At 50.2% G+C, this 6,203-nt stretch overlaps 1 long non-coding RNA gene across 3 annotated transcripts; it reads left to right on the top strand.

Annotated features, from left to right (window-relative positions):
• Positions 1-1,396: 1,396 nt before the first annotated feature.
• LOC149855389 (uncharacterized) lies at positions 1,397-5,915 on the top strand. Of its 3 annotated transcripts, XR_016438544.1 has the most exons (4): positions 1,397-3,003; positions 3,135-3,316; positions 3,782-3,941; positions 5,115-5,915. It is a non-coding gene; the product is annotated as an uncharacterized LOC149855389 (long non-coding RNA). The 3 variants fall into 3 exon arrangements; XR_016438545.1 differs by having other exon boundaries at positions 1,397-3,316; positions 3,797-3,941; XR_016438543.1 differs by having other exon boundaries at positions 1,397-3,316.
• Positions 5,916-6,203: the final 288 nt, after the last annotated feature.

Genomic DNA, 6,203 nt, shown 5'->3' with positions numbered 1-6,203 from the left:
AAAATGTTAACAAAAAGGTATTTTTATCCCCCATTTGTTTGGATGTTACCCTTTCCAGTAGAGTTTTAACCCAAGCATTGGTCTAGTTCAAGCAGCCCTGAAAATGAAGTGGACCGGTGGTTTTTTTCCAGTCCTTTGAAAACAAATAGGCCAAAGAGGAAAAGCGGTTACTACTCTTTCCGTTTCAGTGCTCTTTGGCCTCAGCCTGGCAAACACGTAGGCACAGGTTTGTCTTTTAGGCGTGCGAATGCTGTTCAAGTGCTTAAAGTTAAGCCTGTGCTTACAGTTTGCAGGAGTGTGGCCTCAGCTTTTAAGGTAAGAAAACCAGGTGAACACATGCAATCGTGAATACGGCCCGTTTATTCTGATATTAGTTAGTCGGGTATTTTTTTCAGCAGCTAAGTTAGAGCCAGGAGTCTCTGTCCTGAGAGGCTTTAAAGCTCCAGTCCTCCAAGCCATTACCCTCTGGAATACCTGTGGTCCCAAAGCACTTGAGAAGGTGTTTAACTTTCCAAGACCAGCAGGAGCCCATCCCCCTGTCAGCAAGGTGCTGCATGTGTGGGCCTTTACCTGGAGATAACTGAGCTCCTGGGGTGTTTCAGTGCTTCGGAGGGGTGGTGGGAGGAGAAGGGACCGGGCGTCTGAATCCCCTCTCCAGAGCAGGAGCTGAGGCTGGTGGTGACTGCTCTAAGGAGACTTGGTTGAAGAGGGGCTGGAGCACAGCTTGGGGCACCAGGAAAAGCTCCTGGGAATGAGCAGAGCAAGACGGGCTTGACTCCAGAGCCGACTGTTGCTTGCGGGTCTGGTGCTGGGGTTTCCTTCAGGGCCAGCTACCAAGAAAAGCCCAGGAGCTGGCAGAAGGTGGGAGCCCTGAGGAAGCATGAAGGACTCCACGGCCTCTTTGGACTCCATGTTCTCACCCCTCCTGCTTTGGCCAAATTGTTGCTGGGCTCGACCGCGTCAGATGTTGGATAGCTGGGAGGGAACGGGTGATGCCGGAGAGGTAAGAGTCAGCTCTGGGTTTGAGCATGGAGGCCAGCACCTCGTGCTACCCACATGTGCTGCTCTTTGCATGGAGTTACTCACACGTGTGCTCATGGAGCCAGGGTTGAAATGCAGTCGTTTGGCACACTTGCTGTTGCTGGGGTGTTCCTCGGGGAGGATCTCTCTTTCTGAGGGCTTGTAGCACTTGTGCTGGGCGTTGGCCCTACGCTGGTGCAGCCCATACAAAGTGTTTGGCAAAGTCTGGGGGTGGGAGGTTGGCATTTGGGTTCTTCTGTAGCCTGGTGGGGGAAGAGAGGCCTCCCACAGGGAGCTTGAAGGAGAACAAGGCATTTGGCATAGTCTGTGTGGGAAAGTCCTGTTTATATGGCTATGCAGTGACAGCTGGGTGATGTTCGTTAGCCTGTAAAAGGCCCTTCCGAGTGCCGCTGTCTCCCTTGTGCCCAACTGGGGATGACTGGTGGGCAGCATGGTGGTGGCTGAGCGGTTCCAGACTTGCCTGGATCACAATAAAGGTAGGAGGGGGCTATGTTTCTGTCCCACAGCATTGCTGCTTTGGGTAGATAGTGGAGGGGCGATGGGTTCTGCACCCTCTCCAGTCCCTAGAGTATTCCCTATGCAGCACCCCAGGAACTGAGCTTCATGCATCCAAGTATGACCTGCACCCATGGGCCCAATCCCGCATTCATTGCATGCTGGTGTCTTCTTGGGAGAATGCAGGGTCAGGGTCCCCTAGCGAGCGATGCGACGCAGGGAAACGGACAGTGTTTTGCTTCCTATCAACTTCCTATCTGGGACTTGCCTCGTTATCAACACACACCACTGCTGTGAAAGCTCCAATCTCTTGCAGGGGACGGAGTGAGCAGGAAGGTAACTTGGCTGTGTGTAGCCTTCTAGATTTGTGCATTGCACTCTTAACTGGAAGGGGCAGCTCCCTCTGAATTCACCTGCACCATAAGAAAACGAATCTGGAACAAGGGCAGCGTCTTGTTTTCTTTTTTTGTTGTTGTTTTGCTCCTGTTACTGAAGGTTTAATGTGAAAGAGAAGGGGATCGTGCCTCCAGCTCAGTGGAGTGTGACAGCTAAAAATGCGCGTGTGTGGCTTTGGGGAAACGCTTGTGTTTTGGAAGCACCTTCGGTTTTATTGTGTGTTTGGTAACTGTAGGTAAAACAAGCCTTGCGCTGCAGTCAGTTGCTAGTCAGACTGCACAAAAGCTGCTAATTGTCACTCGCCACCTGCACAGACAGACTTCCAAATCAAAGGAGCCGAAAGGCTAGTTAAGCTTCCCGTTCCCTCTCCCCATGGGCCGCAGAGGCAGGTGAGGTCTGCTGAGGCATGCTCATTAAATGTCTCGAGGTGCAGAGAGGATGTCTGGGTGCCTGCAAGTGGGCTTTCCCAGTGGGGGGTTGCTTGACTACAGGGGTTGCTTTCTCTGGCAAGGCTGACAAACTGGGTGTGTTGATCTGCAGAGCTTGGTGGAAGGCTTGATCCCCTGCCTGAAATTGGGAGTGGGAGGGAGGTGGAGATGTTGCTAGTAGCTGGAAGTCTTTAATTACTGTATAGTCAGGCTTTATGGGGGCTTGGGGATAAAATCTCCCATGACCCTCTGGACAGGGCAGCCTGCAGCATTACGGCTATAAAGCCTGAATGCAGCTGTACCTTAGGGTTTGGGGCACTGGGTTCATATAGTTAAAGACCATCTCCCCAGGCCTCATGTTTATGCTGATTTAAAATGGAGCTCTGCAGACCCCTGTTTCACTGCACGCAAGGGGTGTCTTTTCTTTTCCTTTGCATGTCCACTCCCTGGCCTTGCAGAGCAGGACTGTGCTGGCTCAGCTGAACAGCCTGCCTTCCAAAGCCTCCACCGTGAAGGGTGAAATGCACCCAAGGAAATGAGGGATGGGGACAAGACTTTCTCTGTCTTCTAAGGAGCATACAGTCGAGACGATGCTGGCTAGCTGTGCGTGCCTGGAACTGCTTGGTGTGCAAGGGAGATCTTGGTATGGACAAATCCTCTTGGATAACATGAAGCTGCTCAATTCTTTTGACCTTTCTGCTGACCCCGGGCTGCCTGCCTCTGCTCCTCTCACTCATTTACTTCACTGAACCTTGCTCTGCTTGCCTTCCTCAGGCGCCAAGTCCAGGAAAACAAGAGAAGCGCTCTGTAGAAAGGGGTCGTTCACTCTGGTGCAGGGAAGAGCGCTGGTGATCCGGCGGGGAAGATTGCCCTGCCTCCAGATACCACTCCCTTGTGGAGGTTGCTTCACATCCATGACTGAGCCCAGAGGCAGTTGAATGTCAGTGATGGGCAAAGTAAGCCTCGTTCTCCCCCTTTACCTACCTAATGGCAATATTTTGGGGCTTAATATTTATAAGGGAGCACTGGATCCTTGAGTGGAAGGCACTGCTCGCTCCAGCCCTTCTGTGGGGGCTTGTGATGTTCAAGCAGTGTGGTGTTACGATGTTCCTCTGGAGTGCTTGAGAGGAGAGGCTTTCTCCACTTATCGCCTGTATGTACTGCCATCGCAGAGATGGGAGACGGTATCTGTCATAATGTCCTATGTTGGCCCAAAGTTAATGGGTGCATTTGCTTGAGCATGTAAAAGGTAATCTAAAGGCTCCCAGGGTCCAGAAGTCAGCTGAGCAAATCCTGAGGCTTCTCACGAGTCCAGCTTATCCGGGTGGGAATACTGCGTTAGCCGACTCCCTGCTCTTTGGCTCTGGGTTTCCAGGCTCCGCACGACTCCATCTGTTCTCTCCCTCTTCTGCTGACTGCAGTAACACTGCTTGCAGGTGACCAGCCAGGAAAGCACGGGTGGGCCAAATCCTGAAGTTTCTACTCATCTGGAGTGCATCCATCGCCAGGAGACCAGCATGAAGACTAGGCTGTCCTTATCTTTCCACTGCTCTGTGGCTGAGAGGCTCACTGCCACTGAAGGTATGATTGCCACGTGGGTAGATGTTTTAATTTTAGTTTTGGTTAATAGTGCAGTCAAGTGAACAGGGGCTGGAGAGCACAGTTTGGCTAGGTGGGAGGCTTTGCTTTCCTGGGTGACAGGCAGGGAAGTGGGAAGGGGTGGGGTGGTGTTTTCAAGTTTTGGGGAGTTGTTCGGAGAGTCTCTTGCCTCATCCTGGAGGTTGTCTTAATTTTCATTGTCAGCCGCCCCCCCTACCTCACCACAAGGCAGCGTGTAAGTCTAATGAATAAAATCAAACAGAGCAGTAACACTGGCTTCAGTGCAGGCTGTACGACGCTGCTCAGGACCCTGGGCATTCAGGGCATGGATATCAGCTGCCCATCATAAGTCAAGCTGACAGATCTATCTACTGGTGCCATACTGGCAGAGCCACCTGGCAGCATAGCTACAGCCCAAGTTTTGGTTTTATAATGTGGGGAAGAATAGGATCCTTTTATTTTTGCTTGGACTGCTGGTGCTTCTTGCAGTCTGTCCCACACCATGACAGTTCCCATGCAGATTTTTTTCCTCCCAAAGCACAAAATGACTTCAGTTTGTTTGAGTGGGTGAAACCAGCTGTGTAAACAATGCACCAAATGGAACTGGCCCTCAAGCACTGCACTAAGTCCAAGGGAAGGGATTTCACAGCAGCCAGGATGTGCTTTGGCCCCATGATTCAGTCTGGGGGGGATGGTGGATTTGGAGATCTGCTTTAGCTCAGGCTGTCATTGGGAACATTACTTACCTGTGCTGCTCAGTCTCGACCCCAAAAAACAGAGATGAGGTTTGCCCTGCTCCTCAAAGTGCTTTGAGATTGTTGGGTGAAAGAGGCTGCTGAGCTAAGAATTTTTAAGGCTTATAAACCTTGTTCATTTTTCTGGACGTCTGAACATAGGGGCTTAATGGGAAATGTTTTTTTTTTTAGTGGACATATTGCTTTAAAATAGGGGCTGGATTCTAGGTGCCATTTTTGATGCTGCCACTGTCTTGCTGCATGATTTTGGGGTTGTCTCCCAATCCTGAGCCTCTGGTTCATGTCTGTAGAGTGAACCGAACTTGACTTCCTTTAGGTTTAACTCTCAAATAGTCCAAGCTTATTTGGGTACACACATGATAAGGCTCCCTGGACTCATTGAATTGCTCTTTGGATGTAGAAGCCCACCTCTGGAGAACTCAATACAGGATCCAGGACTTCAAAGATCCCCAGGTGAGAGATGCTGGAGAGAGCCCGGATCTCCAAATGCAAGGAGACTTCCATTGTCTGAAGCAATTCAGAAGTGCAGGAGGTCAGGCAATGATGGTGAAAAGGAAGAGTTGCTGGATTGCACCCCTCCGTCAGATGAGGACCGTGTCCCCTGCCATCGCTACTGGAGAGGTTGCAGTGGCATTGTCAGCCACAAGGGCACAGTCAGCATCTCCTTGATCTTGTTTACACTCTGGTAATTAATATAATAATTAATATAATAGCTCCACATGTGGCTATCCTGCTGGAGTTTGGAAAGGGCAGGGCTTATACTGGCTGCAGGGTGGATTCTTCTCCTAGTCCCTGGTCTGTGGTATTTATTCCCTGTAGGATACAAATCATTTTTGCTTGGGCATAATAATTCAGAACTTTAATCCTTCAGTATAAAGGTTACACTGGGAAGGAGGGGCAGGGAGGAACTGCAATATTTTAGTTAACACCCACAAAGGCTATTAACCTGTTTCAGAGCGGTGGGAATCTGTCTAACCCATTATAAATGTTGTTGTAGTAATTTCTTTTTGGAGTGCTATCCTTTGTGTCTTCACAACGGCAAATAGTGCCAGGATTCTTCATGTGCCTCTGTGTGTTTGGGGGAGGCAGCCCCTTACTTACCTGAGTAACCTTCTGCTCTCCCTGGAGCCAGTGTGACGCTTATGCTACAGGATTGGATGCAGAACACCACTTTCTGCATTTTTGTGGAGGCTCTTGCAGAAGTCAGTCTATTCACCTAAACCATTTCATTTTGGATACATTTTAACCAAGCTTTAGGTGTTGCTAATGGTGGCATCCCTTTATTTGCCAGCTTTAAAAGGGTTAAAAGTCATATTTGGTCCTATACCTGCCTCCCAAATTCACCACCCAACTCACATGGGGCTCCAGTAGCATCTCTCTACTTGTATAAATGTTTCATTCCCTGCTGCCATGTGAAAGACCTGCATGAGCAACAGCAGTAGAGCCAGGCCTGCCAGCGCGTGCAGGTGACTTGCTGTAGGCATGTGCA

Source organism: Crocodylus siamensis, chromosome 11, assembly GCF_052110815.1.
Source record: "Crocodylus siamensis isolate JL-2025a chromosome 11, ASM5211081v1, whole genome shotgun sequence".
In the NCBI taxonomy this organism is placed as follows: Eukaryota; Metazoa; Chordata; order Crocodylia; family Crocodylidae; genus Crocodylus; species Crocodylus siamensis.
This window is presented reverse-complemented; position numbering and strand designations above follow the sequence as displayed.